General features: G+C 40.2%; 2 non-coding genes across 2 annotated transcripts; one reads left to right on the top strand and one right to left on the bottom strand.

Moving 5' to 3' along the window:
* Positions 1-4,613: 4,613 nt before the first annotated feature.
* LOC130953252 (small nucleolar RNA R71) lies at positions 4,614-4,721 on the bottom strand. The gene has a single exon (XR_009075428.1). It is a non-coding gene; the product is annotated as a small nucleolar RNA R71 (small nucleolar RNA).
* A 5,331-nt stretch (positions 4,722-10,052) lies between these two features.
* Positions 10,053-10,160, top strand: LOC130949771 (small nucleolar RNA R71). Its single transcript, XR_009073457.1, has one exon. It is a non-coding gene; the product is annotated as a small nucleolar RNA R71 (small nucleolar RNA).
* Positions 10,161-15,776: the final 5,616 nt, after the last annotated feature.

The following is a 15,776-nucleotide window of genomic DNA, read 5'->3' as shown; positions in this document are numbered from 1 at the left end:
AGGTCAAAATATTCGTTGGTGGGATATCCATAAATTCGATGGTACTCACAGTATTCTGTCTGATTTCCCCTTCATTTCTTACTTTTGAGTGGGCGAGGTGGCGGGATCTTCTTAGTATGGCATACTTCTCGGTAAACATCCACAAGAGACACCCGAAGGGGGGTATAGTTATGATATTTTTTTAGGCTTCTCTCCATGTTGATCTTCCTTTTTCTTGGATTCTTTATCCTTATCCCAGAAGGAGTAAGAAAATCCGGGTTTTGAGGCCTCTCCTAGCCGAAAATTTTCTTCCACGTTGATATACTTCTCTGCCCGTTCTTGCACTTCATTTAAAGATGTTGGGTGCTTTTTTGATATGTAGTGACTGCAAGGTTCTTCTCGCAGGCCGTTGATGAGGCCCATGATGGCTGCTTCTGTTGGTAGGCTTTGTATGTCCAGGCATGCTTTGTTGAATCTTTCCATGTAGTTGCGAAGACTCTCCTGATCTCCTTGCTTGATCCCTAGTAAGCTTGGGGCGTGTTTAGCTTTGTCCTTCTGGATGGAAAATCTAGCAAGAAATTTTTTGGCTAAGTCGTCAAAACTTGTGATGGATCTGGGAGACAAACTGTCGAACCACTTAATTGCTATCTTTGTTAGGGTTATCGGGAAGGCTTTGCATCGAACAGCGTCCGAGGCATCGGTGAGATACATTCTACTCCTTAAGTTACTAAGGTGATGGCTTGGATCCGATGTGCCGTCGTACGGGGTCATGTCGGGAGCCTTGAAGTCCTTTGGGACTTTGGCTTTCATAATCTCTTTAGTGAATGGATCTTCGTCTTTGTAGGAGTTGTCTTCAGGATCAGGCTGGATGGTTTTTGTTTTAAGGTAAGTGATGAGCGGATAATTTGTACCCTTTTTGCCATTGTTTTTAGTATGTTTTTAGTAGTTTTAGTTAAGTTTTTAGTATATTTTTATTAGTTTTTAGTTAAAATTCACTTTTCTGGACTTTACTATGAGTTTGTGTGTTTTTCTGTGATTTCAGGTATTTTCTGGCTGAAATTGAGGGACCTGAGCAAAAATCTGATCCAGAGACTGAAAAGGACTGCAGATGCTGTTGGATTCTGACCTCCCTGCACTCAAAGTGGATTTTCTGGAGCTACAGAAGCCCAATTGGCGCGCTCTCAACGGCGTTGGAAAGTAGACATCCTGGGCTTTCCAGCAATATATGATAGTCCATACTTTGCCCAAGATTTGATGGCCCAAACCGGCGTTCAAAGTCACCTACAGAAATTCCAGCATTAAACGCCGGAACTGGCACCTAAATGGGAGTTAAACGCCCAAACTGGCATAAAAGCTGGCGTTTAACTCCAAGAAGAGTCTCTACACGAAATTGCTTCATTGCTCAGCCCAAGCACACACCAAGTGGGCCCGGAAGTGGATTTTTATGTCATTTACTCATCTCTGTACACCCTAGGCTACTAGTTTCTTATAAATAGGACCTCTTACTATTGTATTTTGATCTTTGGATCTTTGGATCTTTGGATCTTTGGATTATTTTAGATCCTTTGATCATCTTTGGACATCTAGTTCTTAGATCATTGGGAGGCTGGCCATTCGGCCATGCCTAGACCTCATTCTTATGTATTTTCAACGGTGGAGTTTCTACACACCATAGATTAAGGTGTGGAGCTCTGCTGTACCTCGAGTATTAATGCAATTACTATTGTTCTTCTATTCAATTCCGCTTGTTCTTTGTCCAAGATATCACTTGTTCTTCAACTTGATGAATGTGATGATCCGTGACACTTATCATCATTCTCACCTATGAACAAGGTGACTGACAACCACTTTTGTTCTACAAGCAATCAAGGCTCTAGTGAATATCTCTTGGATTCCTGATATACGATGCATGGTTGATCGCCTGACAACCGAGTGCTCGCCTGACAAACGAGCCAGCCATTCCGTGAGATCAGAGTCTTCGTGGTATAGGCAAGAACTGATGGCGGCATTCAAGAGAATCCGGAAGGTCTAACCTTGTCTGTGGTATTCTGAGTAGGATTCAATGATTGAATGACTATGACGTGCTTCAAACTCCTAGCAGGCGGGGCGTTAGTGACAGACGCAAAAGAATCAATGGATTCTATTCCGGCCTGACCGAGAACCGACAGCTGATTAGCCATATGCTGTGACAGAGCATAGGAATATTTTCACTGAGAGGATGGGAGGTAGCCACTGACAACGGTGAAACCCTACAAAAGCTTGCCATGGAAAGGAGTAAGAAGGATTGGATGAAGACAGTAGGAAAGCAGAGAGACGGAAGGGAAGGCATCTTCATACGCTTATCTGAAGTTCCTACCAATGAATTACATAAGTACCTCTATCTTTATCTTTATGCTTTATTCGTATATCACTATACCCATTTGTGTCTGCCTGACTAAGATTTACAAGGTGACCATAGCTTGCTTCTTACCGACAATCTCCGTGGGATCGACCCTTACTCACGTAAGGTATTACTTGGACGACCCAGTGCACTTGCTGGTTAGTTGTGCAAAGTTGTGTAGTGATCACAATTTCGCGCACCAAGTTTTTGGCGCCGTTGCCGGGGATTGTTTTGTGTATGGACAACTGACGGTTCATCTTGTTGCTTAGATTAGGTATTTTTCTTCAGAGTTCTTAAGAATGAATTCTAGTGTTTCAAGGTGATGTTCTTATCATCACCAAAGCTGATTGATCTCCATCAATTTAGCTCTTGAATGCAATGTCCTGCTGAAGCTTGGCTAGCCATGTCTAATTCCTTTAGACTAAAGCTTTAGACTAACATTGCATGATTCCTGGAATTCTCATTAAGAATTTTGATACCTTTATTTTCTTTTTCCACTTAATTTTCGAAAAAAAAGCCCAAAAAAATTACAAAATCATAAAAACCAAAAATATTTTATGTTTCTTGTTTGAATCTAGTGTCTCATCTTAAGTTTGGTGTCAATTGCATGCATTCATTCATGTGTCTTAAGGATCTTCAAGTAATTCTTGATTATTTCTTACTCTGATCTTTGAATTCTCTTGACTTGAGTGTTTTGTGTGTCTCATATGCATTCTCATTAGTGTCAGTAGTATACAAACTGCTAAGTTTGGTGTCTTGCATGCATTGTTATTTGATTTTAGTTGCATTTTGATTATAAAAAAAATCCAAAAATATTTTTAATTTGTGTCTTTTCAAGTCAATAATACAGAGAATTGAAGATTCAGAACATGCAGCAGAGGAATTACACAGAAAAAGCTGGGCGTTCAAAATGCCCAGTGAAGAAGGACAGACTGGCGTTTAAACGCCAGCCAGGGTACCTGGTTGGGCGTTTAACGCCCAAAAGGGTATAGTTTTGGGCGTTAAACGCCAGAATGTGCACCATTCTGGGCGTTTAACGCCAGGATGGCACAAGGGGGAGGATTTTGTTTTCAAATCAATTTTTTTTCAAGTTTTCAAAGTTTTTCAAAATCAAATCTTTTTCAAATCATATCTTTTCAATCAAATGTTTTCAAAATCAATTTCTTTCCTTTTTCAAAGATACTTGCTAACAATTAATGATTTGATTGAACATTTCAAGTATGTTGCCTTTTCTGTTGAGAAAGGTTTAATGTTTGAATCATATCTTTTCTTGATAGCCAAGTTATTAATTTTTAAAATTGAATCTTTTTAAAAACTGTTTTCAAATCATATCTTCTCAATCACATCTTTTTAAAACCAATCATATCTTCTTAACTACATCTTTTTCAAAATAGTTTTCAATCAAATCTCTTTGATTTATAATTTCAAAATCTTTTTCAAAAATCACTTGATTTCTTTCCCACTCTTATTTTCGAAAACTAATTAGTGTTTTTCAAAATATTTCACTTGATTTTCGAATATTACTTCCCTTCTTCTCACATCCTTCTATTTATGGACTAACACTATTCCTTAATGCAAAATTCGAACTCCATCTTCTTTGATAAGTTCGAATTTTCTACCTCTGTCTTCTATTTTTCTTTTCCTCTGACACCTCAAGGAATCTCTATACTGTGACATAGAGGATTCCACATTTTCTTGTTTTCTTCTCTTTCATATGAGCAGGAGCAGAGACAAAGGCATTCTTGTTGAAGCTGACCCTGAACCTGAAAGGACCTTGAAGCGAAAGCTAAGAGAAGCTAAGGCACAACTCTCTGTTGAGGACCTGACCGAATTCTTCAAAGAAGAAGACATGGCAGCCGAAAACAACAACAATGCCAACAATGCAAGGAAGGTGCTGGGTGACTTTACTGCACCTACTCCCGACTTCTATGGGAGAAGCATCTCTATCCCTGCCATTGGAGCAAACAACTTTGAGCTTAAGCCTCAATTAGTTTCTCTAATGCAACAGAATTGCAAGTTCCATGGACTTCCATTGGAAGATCCTCATCAGTTTTTAGCTGAATTCTTGCAAATCTGTGACACAGTCAAGACTAATGGGGTTGACCCTGAGGTCTACAGACTGATGCTATTCCCTTTTGCTGTAAGAGACAGAGCTAGAATATGGTTGGACTCTCAACCTAAAGAAAGCCTGGACTCTTGGGAAAAGCTAGTCAATGCCTTCTTGGCAAAGTTCTTTCCACCTCAAAAATTGAGTAAGCTTAGAGTGGAAGTCCAAACCTTCAGACAAAAGGATGGTGAATCCCTCTATGAAGCTTGGGAAAGATACAAACAATTGATCAGAAAGTGTCCCTCAGACATGCTTTCTGAATAGAGCATCATAGGTATTTTCTATGATGGTCTCTCTGAACTGTCCAAGATGTCTTTGGATAGCTCTGCTGGAGGATTGGTGTGCGAAATTGTGAACAATACTTTTTCACAACTCTCATAATCCCCGGTAATGGCTCCAAAAACGTGGTAGCTCAATACCATGGCATTACACAACTTCGCACAACTAACCAGCAAGTGCACTGGGTCGTCCAAGTAATACCTTACGTGAGTAAGGGTCGATCCCACGGAGATTGGTGGTATGAAGCAAGCTATGGTCACCTTGTAAATCTCAGTCAGGCAGACTCAAATGGGTATAGTGATAAACGAATAAAGCATAAAGATAAAGATAGAGATACTTATGTAATTCATTGGTAGGAACTTCAGATAAGCGCATGAAGATGCCTTCCCTTCCGTCTCTCTGCTTTCCTACTGTCTTCATCCAATCCTTCTTACTCCTTTCCATGGCAAGCTCGTGTAGGGTTTCACTGTTGTCAGCAGCTACCTCCCATCCTCTCAGTGAAAGCGATTGCATATGCTCCGTCACAGCATAGCGGAATTCATCTGTCGGTTCTCAATCAGGCGCGGAATAGAATCCAGTGATTCTTTTGCGTTATCACTAACGCCCCGCCCTCAGGGTTTGAAGCACGTCACAGTCATTCAGTCATTGAATCCTACTCAGAATACCACAGACAAGGTTAGACCTTCCGGATTCTCTTGAATGCCGCCATCAGGTCCTGCCTATACCACGAAGATTCCGGTTAAAGAATCCAAGAGATATTCACTAAGCCTCAGATGCTTGTAGAACAAGAGTGGTTGTCAGCCACTTTGTTCATGAGTGAGAATGGTGATGGGCGTCAATCATCACCTTCATCATGTTGAAGAACAAGTGATATCTTGGACAAAGAACAAGTGGAATTGAATAGAAGAACAATAGTAATTGCATTAATACTCGAGGTACAGCAGAGCTCCACACCTTAATCTATGGTGTGTAGAAACTCCACCGTTGAAAATACATAAGAACAAAAGTGATCATTGGTTTCGGCCCCAGAGAGGGAACCAGAAGAACCAAGATGAAAATACAATAGTAAAAGGTCCTACTTATAGAAAACTAGTAGCCTAAGGTTTACAGAGATGAGTAAATGACATAAAAATCCACTTCCGGGCCCACTTGGTGTGTGCTTGGGCTGAGCAATGAAGTAATTTTCGTGTAGAGACTCTTCTTGGCGTTTAATTCCCATTTTGGTGCCAGTTTGGGCGTTTAACTCCCATTTAGGTGCCAGTTCCGGCGTTTAACGCTGGGAATTCTGAGGGTGACTTTGAACGCCGGTTTGGGCCATCAAATCTTGGGCAAAGTATGGACTATCATATATTGCTGGAAAGCCCAAGATGTATACTTTCCAACGCCGTTGAGAGCGCGCCAATTGGGCTTCTGTAGCTCCAGAAAATCCACTTCGAGTGCAGGGAGGTCAGAATCCAACAGCATCTGCAGTCCTTTTGAGTCTCTGGATCAGATTTTTGCTCAGATCCCTCAATTTCAGCCAGAAAATACCTGAAATCACAGAAAAACACACAAACTCATAGTAAAGTCCAGAAAAGTGAATTTTAATTAAAAACTAATAAAAATATAATAAAAACTCAACTGAAACTACCAAAAACATACTAAAAACAATGCCAAAAAGCGTACAAATTATCCGCTCATCACAACACCAAACTTAAATTGTTGCTTGTCCTCAAGCAACTGAAAATCAAATAAGATAAAAAGAAGAGAATATACTATAGACTCCAAATTATCAATGAAACTAAGCTCCAAATTAGATGAGCGGGACTAGTAGCTTTTTGCCTCCGAACAGTTTTGGCATCTCACTTTATCCTTTCAAATTCAGAATGATTGGCTTCTTTAGGAACTCCGAATCCAGATAGTGTTATTGATTCTCCTAGTTGAGTATGATGATTCTTGAACACAGCTACTTATTGAGTCTTGGCCGTGGCCCAAAGCACTCTGTCTTCCAGTATTACCACCGGATACATACATGCCACAGACACATAATTGGGTGAACCTTTTCAGATTGTGACTCAGCTTTGCTAAAGTCCCCAATTAGAGGTGTCCAGGGTTCTTAAGCACACTCTTATTGCCTTGGATCACAACTTTATTTCTTTCTTTTTCTTTCTTTTTCTCTTTCTCCCTTTTTTTTCGTTTTTCTCCTTCTTTTTTTTTTTAATTTTGTATTCACTGCTTTTTCTTGCTTCAAGAATCATTTTTATGATTTTTCAGATCCTCAGTAACATGTCTCCTTTTTCATCATTCTTTCAAGAGCCAACAATTTTAACATTCATGAACCACAAATTCAAAAGACATATGCACTGTTTAAGCATACATTCAGAAAACAACAAGTATTGTCACCACATCAAACTAATTAAGCTAGTTTTAAAGATGAATTTGAAATCCTGTACTTCTTGTTCTTTTGTGATAAAAACAGTTTTCATTTAAGAAAGGTGATGGATTCATATTCATAGCTTTAAGGCATAGACACTAAGACTCTAATGATCATAAGACACAAACATGGATAAACATAAAGCACTAAAATTCGAAAAACAGAAAAATAAAGAACAAGGAGATTAAAGAACGGGTCCACCTTAGTGATGGCGGCTCTTTCTTTCTCTTGAAGATCCTATGGAGTGCTTGAGCTCCTCAATGTCTCTTCCTTGTCTTTGTTGCTCCTCTCTCATGATCCTTTGATCTTCTCCAATTTCATGGAGGAGGATGGCATGTTCTTGGTGCTCCACCCTTAGTTGTCCCATGTTGGAACTTAATTTTCCTAGGGAGGTGTTAAATTGCTCCCAGTAGTCTTGTGGAGGAAAGTGCATCCCTTGAGGTATCTCAGGGATTTCTTGATGAGAGGGGTCTCTTGTTTGCTCCATCTTCTTCTTAGTGATGGGCTTGAGGTCATGCCTTCTCAGTTGAACCGGCTTTGGATGCCATAAATGGTTATGGAAAAACAAAGAGCAATGCTTTTACCACACCAAACTTAAAAGGTTTGCTCGTCCTCGAGCAAAAGAAGAAAGAAGAGAGTAGAAGAAGAAGAAATGGAGGAGATGGATGTGAGTGGTGAAGAGGTATTGAGGTGATTGGTGAATGGGTGAAGAAGAAGAGAGGGTGGAGGGGTTGGTGGGGATCCTGTGGGGTCCACAGATCCTGAGGTGTCAAGGAAAAGTCATCCCTGCACCAAATAGCATCAAAATCCACGTTTTGAGCCATTTCTGGCGTTAAACGCCGGGCTGATGCCCATTCCTGGCGTTTAACGCCAGGTTCTTGCCCTTTCCTGGCGTTTAACGCCAGTCTGGTGCCCCTTTCTGGCGTTAAACGCCCAGAATGGTGCCAGACTGGGCGTTAAACGCCCAACTGCTAGCCTCACTGGCGTTTAAACGCCAGTGAGTTCTTCCTCCAGGGTGTGCTATTTTTCTTCCAGTTTTTCATTCTGTTTTTGCTTTTTCAATGGATTTTGTGGCTTCTTATGATCATCAACCTACAAAAAAACATAAAATAACAAAAGGAAATAGTTAATTATAAAACATTGGGTTGCCTCCCAACAAGCGCTTCTTTAATGTCATTAGCTTGACAGAGGACTCTCATGGAGCCTCACAAATGATCAGAGCAATGTTGGAACCTCCCAACACCAAACTTAGAGTTTGAATGTGGGGGTTCAACACCAAACTTAGAGTTTGGTTGTGGCCTCCCAACACCAAACTTAGAGTTTGACTGTGGGGGCTCTGTTTGTCTCTGATTTGAGAGAAGCTCTTCATGCTTCTTCTCCATGGTGACAGAGGGATATCCTTGAGCCTTAAACTCCAAGGATTTTTCATTCACTTGAATGATCAACTCTCCTCTATCAACATCAATCACAGCCTTTGCTGTGGCTAGGAAGGGTCTGCCAAGGATGATGGATTCATCCATGCATTTCCCAGTCTCTAGGACTATGAAATCAGTAGGAATGTAATGGTCTTCAATCTTAACCAAAACATTCTCTACAAGTCCATAAGCTTGTTTTCTTGAGTTGTCTGCCATCTCTAATGAGATTATTGCAGCTTGCACCTCAAAGATCCTTAGTTTCTCCATCACAGAGAGGGGCATGAGGTTTACACTTGACCCTAAGTCACACAAGGCCTTCTTGAAGGTCATGGTGCCTATGGTACAAGGTATAGAAAACTTCCCAGGATCCTGCCTCTTTTGAGGCAGTTTCTGCCTAGACAAGTCATCCAGTTCTTTGGTGAGCAAGGGAGATTCATCCTCCCAAGTCTCATTTCCAAATAACTTGTCATTTAGCTTCATGATTGCTCCAAGGTATTTAGCAACTTGCTTTTCAGTGACATACTCATCCTCTTCAGAGGAAGAATACTCATCAGAGCTCATGAATGGCAGAAGTAAATCCAATGGAATCTCTATGGTCTCATCTTGAGCCTCAGATTCCCATGGTTCCTCATTGGGGAACTCAGAGGAGGTTGGTGCACGCCCATTGAGGTCTTTCTCAGTGGCGTCCACCTCCTCTCTTTCCTCTCCATATTCGGCCATGGTTATGGCTTTGCACTCTCCCTTTGGATTTTCTTCTGTATTACTTGGGAGAGTACTAGGAGGGAGTTCAGTAATTTTCTTGCTCAGCTGACCCACTTGTCCTTCCAAATCCCTAATGGAAGACCTTGTTTCAGTCATGAAACTTTGAGTGGTCTTTATTAGATCAGAGACCATTGTTGCTAAGTCAGAAGTACTCTGCTTAGAACTCTCTGTCTGTTGCTGAGGAGATGATGGAAAAGGCTTGCCATTGCTAAACCTGTTTCTTCCACCATTATTGTTATTGAAACCTTGTTGAGGTCTCTCTTGATTCTTCCTCGAGAGATTTGGGTGATTTCTCCATGAAGAATTATAGGTGTTTCCATAGGGTTCTCCTAGGTAATTCACCTCTTCCATTGAAGGGTTCTCAGGATCATAAGCTTCTTCCTTAGATGAAGCTTCCTTAGTACTGCCAGATGCATTTTGCATTCCAGACAGACTTTGAGAAATCAAATTGTCTTGTTGAGTCAATATTTTATTCTGAGCCAATATGGCATTCAGAGTGTCAATCTCAAGAACACCTTTCTTCTGACTAGTCCCATTGTTCACAGGATTCTTTTCAGAAGTGTACATGAATTGGTTATTTGCAACCATTTCAATTAGTTCCTGAGCCTCTGTAGGCGTCTTCTTCAGATGAAGAGATCCTCCAGCAGAGCTATCCAAAGACATCTTGGACAGTTCAGAGAGACCATCATAGAAAATACCTATGATGCTCCATTCAGAAAGCATGTCTGAGGGACATTTTCTGATTAATTGTTTGTATCTTTCCCAAGCTTCATAGAGGGATTCACTATCCTTCTGTCTGAAGGTTTGGACTTCCACTCTAAGCTTACTCCATCTTTGAGGTGGAAAGAACTTTGCCAAGAAGGCATTGACTAGCTTTTCCCAAGAGTCCAGGCTTTCTTTAGGTTGAGAGTCCAACCATATTCTAGCTCTGTCTCTTACAGTAAAAGGGAATAGCATCAGTCTATAGACCTCAGGGTCAACCCCATTAGTCTTGACTGTGTCACAGATTTGCAAGAACTCAGCTAAAAACTGATGAGGATCTTCCATTGGAAGTCCATGGAACTTGCAATTCTGTTGCATTAGAGAAACTAATTGAGGCTTTAGCTCAAAGTTGTTTGCTCCAATGGCAGGGATAGAGATGCTTCTCCCATAGAAGTCGGGAGTAGGTGCAGTAAAGTCACCCAGCACCTTCCTTGCATTGTTTGCATTGTTGTTGTTTTCGGCTGCCATGTGTTCTTCTTCTTTGAAGAATTCGGTCAGCTTCAACAAGAATGCCTTTGTCTTTGTTCCTGCTCATATGAAAGAGAAGAAAACAAGAAAATATGGAATCCTCTATGTCACAGTATAGAGATTCCTTGAAGTGTCAGAGGAAAAGAAAAGTAGAAGACAGAAGTAGAAAATTTGAACTTATCAAAGAAGATGGAGTTCGAATTTTGCATTAAGAGATAGTGTTAGTCCAAAAGTAGAAGGATGTGAGAAGAAGGGAAGTAATTTTCGAAAATTAAGTAAAAGATTTTGAAAACATTTTGAAAAACACTAATTGATTTTCGAAAACAAAAGTGGGAAAGAAGTAAAGTGATTTTTGAAAAAGATTTTGAAATTAGAAATTAAAAAGATTTGATTGAAAACTATTTTGAAAAAGATGTGATTAAAAAGATTTGATTGAAAAGTTATGGTTTTAAAAAGATGTGATTGAGAAGATATGATTTGAAAACAATTTTAAAAGATATGATTTGAAAACAATTTTAAAAAGATTTGATTTGAAAACAATTTTAAAAAGATATGATTTTAAAAATTAATGACTTGCCTAACAAGAAAAGATATGATTCAAACATAAAACCTTCCTCAACAGAAAAGGCAAAAAATGTTCAATCAAATCATTAATTGTTAGTAAGTATCTTTGAAAAAGGAAAGAAATTGATTTTGAAAACATTTGATTGAAAAGATATGATTTGAAAAAGATTTGATTTTGAAAAACATTGAAAACTTGAAAAAAAATTGATTTTGAAAACAAAATCTTCCCCCTTTGCCATCCTGGCGTTAAACGCCCAGAATGGTGCACATTCTGGCGTTTAACGCCCAAACCTATACCTTTTTGGGCGTTAAACGCCCAACCAGGCACCCTGGCTGGCGTTTAAACGCCAGTCTGTCTTCTTCACTGGGCATTTTTGAATGCCCAGCTTTTTCTGTGTGATTCCTCTGCAGTATGTTCTGAATCTTCAATTTTCTGTATTATTGACTTGAAAAGACACAAATTAAAAATATTTTTGGATTTTTAATAATAAGGAATAATGCAAATAAAATCAAATAACAAGGCATGCAAGACACCAAACTTAGCAGTTTGTATACTACTGACACTAATGAGAATGCATATGAGACACACAAAACACTCAAGTCAAGAGAATTCAAAGATCAAAACAAGAAAATCATCAAGAACAACTTGAAGATTAATGAGGACACATGCATGAGTTCGAAGAATGCAAGGAAAACAGAAACATGCAATTGACACCAAACTTAAGATGAGACTCTAGACTCAAACAAAAAATATTTTTGGATTTTATGATTTTGTAATTTTTTTTTTGCTTTTTTCGAAAATTAAGTGAAAAGGAAAATAAAGGTATCAAAATTCTTAATGAGAATTCCAGGAATCATGCAATGTTAGTCTAAAGCTTTAGTCTAAAGGAATTAGACATAGCTAGCTAAGCTTCAGCAGGACATTGCATTCAAGAGCTAAATTGATGATGATCAATCAGCTTTGGTGATGATAAGAACATCACCTTGAAACACTAGAATTCATTCTTAAGAACTCTGAAGAAAATAAATGCCTAATCTAAGCAACAAGATGAACCGTCAGTTGTCCATACACAAGAACAATCCCCGGCAACGGCGCCAAAAACTTGGTGCGCGAAATTGTGAACAATACTTTTTCACAACTCTCATAATCCCCGGTAATGGCTCTAAAAACGTGGTAGCTCAATACCATGGCATTACACAACTTCGCACAACTAACCAGCAAGTGCACTGGGTCGTCCAAGTAATACCTTACGTGAGTAAGGGTCGATCCCACGGAGATTGGTGGTATGAAGCAAGCTATGGTCACCTTGTAAATCTCAGTCAGGCAGACTCAAATGGGTATAGTGATAAACGAATAAAGCATAAAGATAAAGATAGAGATACTTATGTAATTCATTGGTAGGAACTTCAGATAAGCGCATGAAGATGCCTTCCCTTCCGTCTCTCTGCTTTCCTACTGTCTTCATCCAATCCTTCTTACTCCTTTCCATGGCAAGCTCGTGTAGGGTTTCACTGTTGTCAGCAGCTACCTCCCATCCTCTCAGTGAAAGCGATTGCATATGCTCCGTCACAGCATAGCGGAATTCATCTGTCGGTTCTCAATCAGGCGCGGAATAGAATCCAGTGATTCTTTTGCGTTATCACTAACGCCCCGCCCTCAGGGTTTGAAGCACGTCACAGTCATTCAGTCATTGAATCCTACTCAGAATACCACAGACAAGGTTAGACCTTCCGGATTCTCTTGAATGCCGCCATCAGGTCCTGCCTATACCACGAAGATTCCGGTTAAAGAATCCAAGAGATATTCACTAAGCCTCATATGCTTGTAGAACAAGAGTGGTTGTCAGTCACTTTGTTCATGAGTGAGAATGGTGATGGGCGTCAATCATCACCTTCATCATGTTGAAGAACAAGTGATATCTTGGACAAAGAACAAGTGGAATTGAATAGAAGAACAATAGTAATTGCATTAATACTCGAGGTACAGCAGAGCTCCACACCTTAATCTATGGTGTGTAGAAACTCCACCGTTGAAAATACATAAGAACAAAAGTGATCATTGGTTTCGGCCCCAGAGAGGGAACCAGAAGAACCAAGATGAAAATACAATAGTAAAAGGTCCTACTTATAGAAAACTAGTAGCCTAAGGTTTACAGAGATGAGTAAATGACATAAAAATCCACTTCCGGGCCCACTTGGTGTGTGCTTGGGCTGAGCAATGAAGTAATTTCGTGTAGAGACTCTTCTTGGCGTTTAACTCCCATTTTGGTGCCAGTTTGGGCGTTAACTCCCATTTAGGTGCCAGTTCCGGCGTTTAACGCTGGGAATTCTGAGGGTGACTTTGAACGCCGGTTTGGGCCATCAAATCTTGGGCAAAGTATGGACTATCATATATTGCTGGAAAGCCCAAGATGTCTACTTTCCAACGCCGTTGAGAGCGCGCCAATTGGGCTTCTGTAGCTCCAGAAAATCCACTTCGAGTGCAGGGAGGTCAGAATCCAACAGCATCTGCAGTCCTTTTGAGTCTCTGGATCAGATTTTTGCTCAGATCCCTCAATTTCAGCCAGAAAATACCTGAAATCACAGAAAAACACACAAACTCATAGTAAAGTCCAGAAAAGTGAATTTTAATTAAAAACTAATAAAAATATAATAAAAACTCAACTGAAACTACCAAAAACATACTAAAAACAATGCCAAAAAGCGTACAAATTATCCGCTCATCAAGGATCTCTTCATCTGAAGAAGACGCCTACAGAGGCTCAAGAGCTAATTGAAATGGTTGCAAATAACCAATTCATGTACACTTCTGAAAGGAATCCTGTGAACAATGGGACTAGTCAGAAGAAAGGAGTTCTTGAGATTGATACTCTGAATGCCATACTGGCTCAGAATAAAATATTGACTCAACAAGTCAATTTGATTTCTCAAAGTCTGTCTGGAATGCAAAATGCACCAAGCAGTACTAAGGATGCTTCATCTGAAGAAGAAGCTTATGATCCTGAGAACCCTTCAATGGAAGAGGTGAATTACCTAGGAGAACCCTATGGAAACACCTATAATTCTTCTTGGAGAAATCACCCAAATTTCTCATGGAAGAATCAAGAGAGACCTCAAGAAGGTTTCAACAACAATAATGGTGGAAGAAACAGGTTTAGCAATAGCAAGCCTTTTCCATCATCTTCTCAGCAACAGACAGAGAATTCTAAGCAGAACCCCTCTGACTTAGCAACCATGGTCTCTGATCTAATCAAAACCACTCAAAGTTTCATGACTGAAACAAGGTCCCCCATTAGGAATTTGGAGGCACAAGTGGGACAGCTGAGCAAGAAAATTACTGAACTCCCTCCAAGTACTCTTCCAAGCAATACAGAAGAAAATCCAAACGGAGAGTTCAAGGCCATCAACATGGCCGAATTTGGAGAGGAAGGAGAGGCAGTGAACGCCACTGAGGAAGGCCTCAATGGACGTGCACTAGCCTCTACTGAGTTCCCTACTGAGGAACCATGGGAATCTGAGGCTCAAATTGAGACCATAGAGATTCCATTGGATTTACTTCTGCCATTCATGAGCTCTGATGAGTATTCTTCCTCTGAAGAGGATGAGTATGTCACTGAAGAGCAAGTTGCTAAATACCTTGGAGCAATCATGAAACTAAATGACAAGTTATTTGGAAATGAGACTTGGGAGGATGAACCCCCTTTGCTCACCAAAGAACTGGATGACTTGTCTAGGCAGAAATTACCTCAAAAGAGATAAGATCCTGGGAAGTTTTCCATACCTTGTACCATAGGCACCATGACCTTCAAGAAGGCTCTGTGTGACTTAGGGTCAAGTGTAAACCTCATGCCTCTCTCTGTAATGGAGAAGCTAGGGATCTTTGAGGTACAAGCTGCAAGAATCTCACTAGAGATGGCAGACAACTCAAGAAAACAAGCTCATGGACTTGTAGAGAATGTTTTGGTAAAAGTTGAAGACCATTACATCCCTACTGATTTCATAGTCCTAGAGACTGGGAAGTGCATGGATGAATCCATCATCCTTGGCAGACCCTTCCTAGCCACAGCAAAGGCTGTGATTGATGTTGATGGAGGTAAACTGATCATTCAAGTGAATGAAGAATCCTTTGTGTTTAAGGCTCAAGGATATCCCTCTGTCACCATGGAGAGGAAGCATGAAGAGCTTCTCTCAATTCAGAGTCAAATAGAGCCCCCACAGTCAAACTCTAAGTTTGGTGTTGGGAGGCCACAACCAAACTCTAAGTTTGGTGTTGAACCCCCACATTCAAACTCTAAGTTTGGTGTTGGAAGGTTCCAACATTGCTCTGAGTATCTGTGAGGCTCCATGAGAGCCATCTGTCAAGCTACTGACATTAAAGAAGCGCTTGTTGGGAGGCAACCCAATGTTATATCTTATCTATTTTCTTTTGTTATTTTATGTTTTTTGTAGGTTGATGATCATGAGAAGTCACAAAATCAATTGAAAAAACAAAAACAGAATGAAAAACAGGAAGAAAAACAGCACACCCTGGAGAAAGAACTCACTGGCGTTTAAACGCCAGTAAGGCTAGCAGTTGGGCGTTTAACGCCCAGTCTGGCACCATTCTGGGCGTTTAACGCCAGAAAGGGGCACCAGACTGGCGTTAAA

The sequence above is a fragment of the Arachis stenosperma genome, chromosome 1 (assembly GCF_014773155.1).
Source record: "Arachis stenosperma cultivar V10309 chromosome 1, arast.V10309.gnm1.PFL2, whole genome shotgun sequence".
Lineage (NCBI taxonomy): Eukaryota > Viridiplantae > Streptophyta > Magnoliopsida > Fabales > Fabaceae > Arachis > Arachis stenosperma.
The sequence above is the reverse complement of the archived record's forward strand: the minus strand, read 5'-3'. Positions and strand labels throughout refer to the sequence as shown.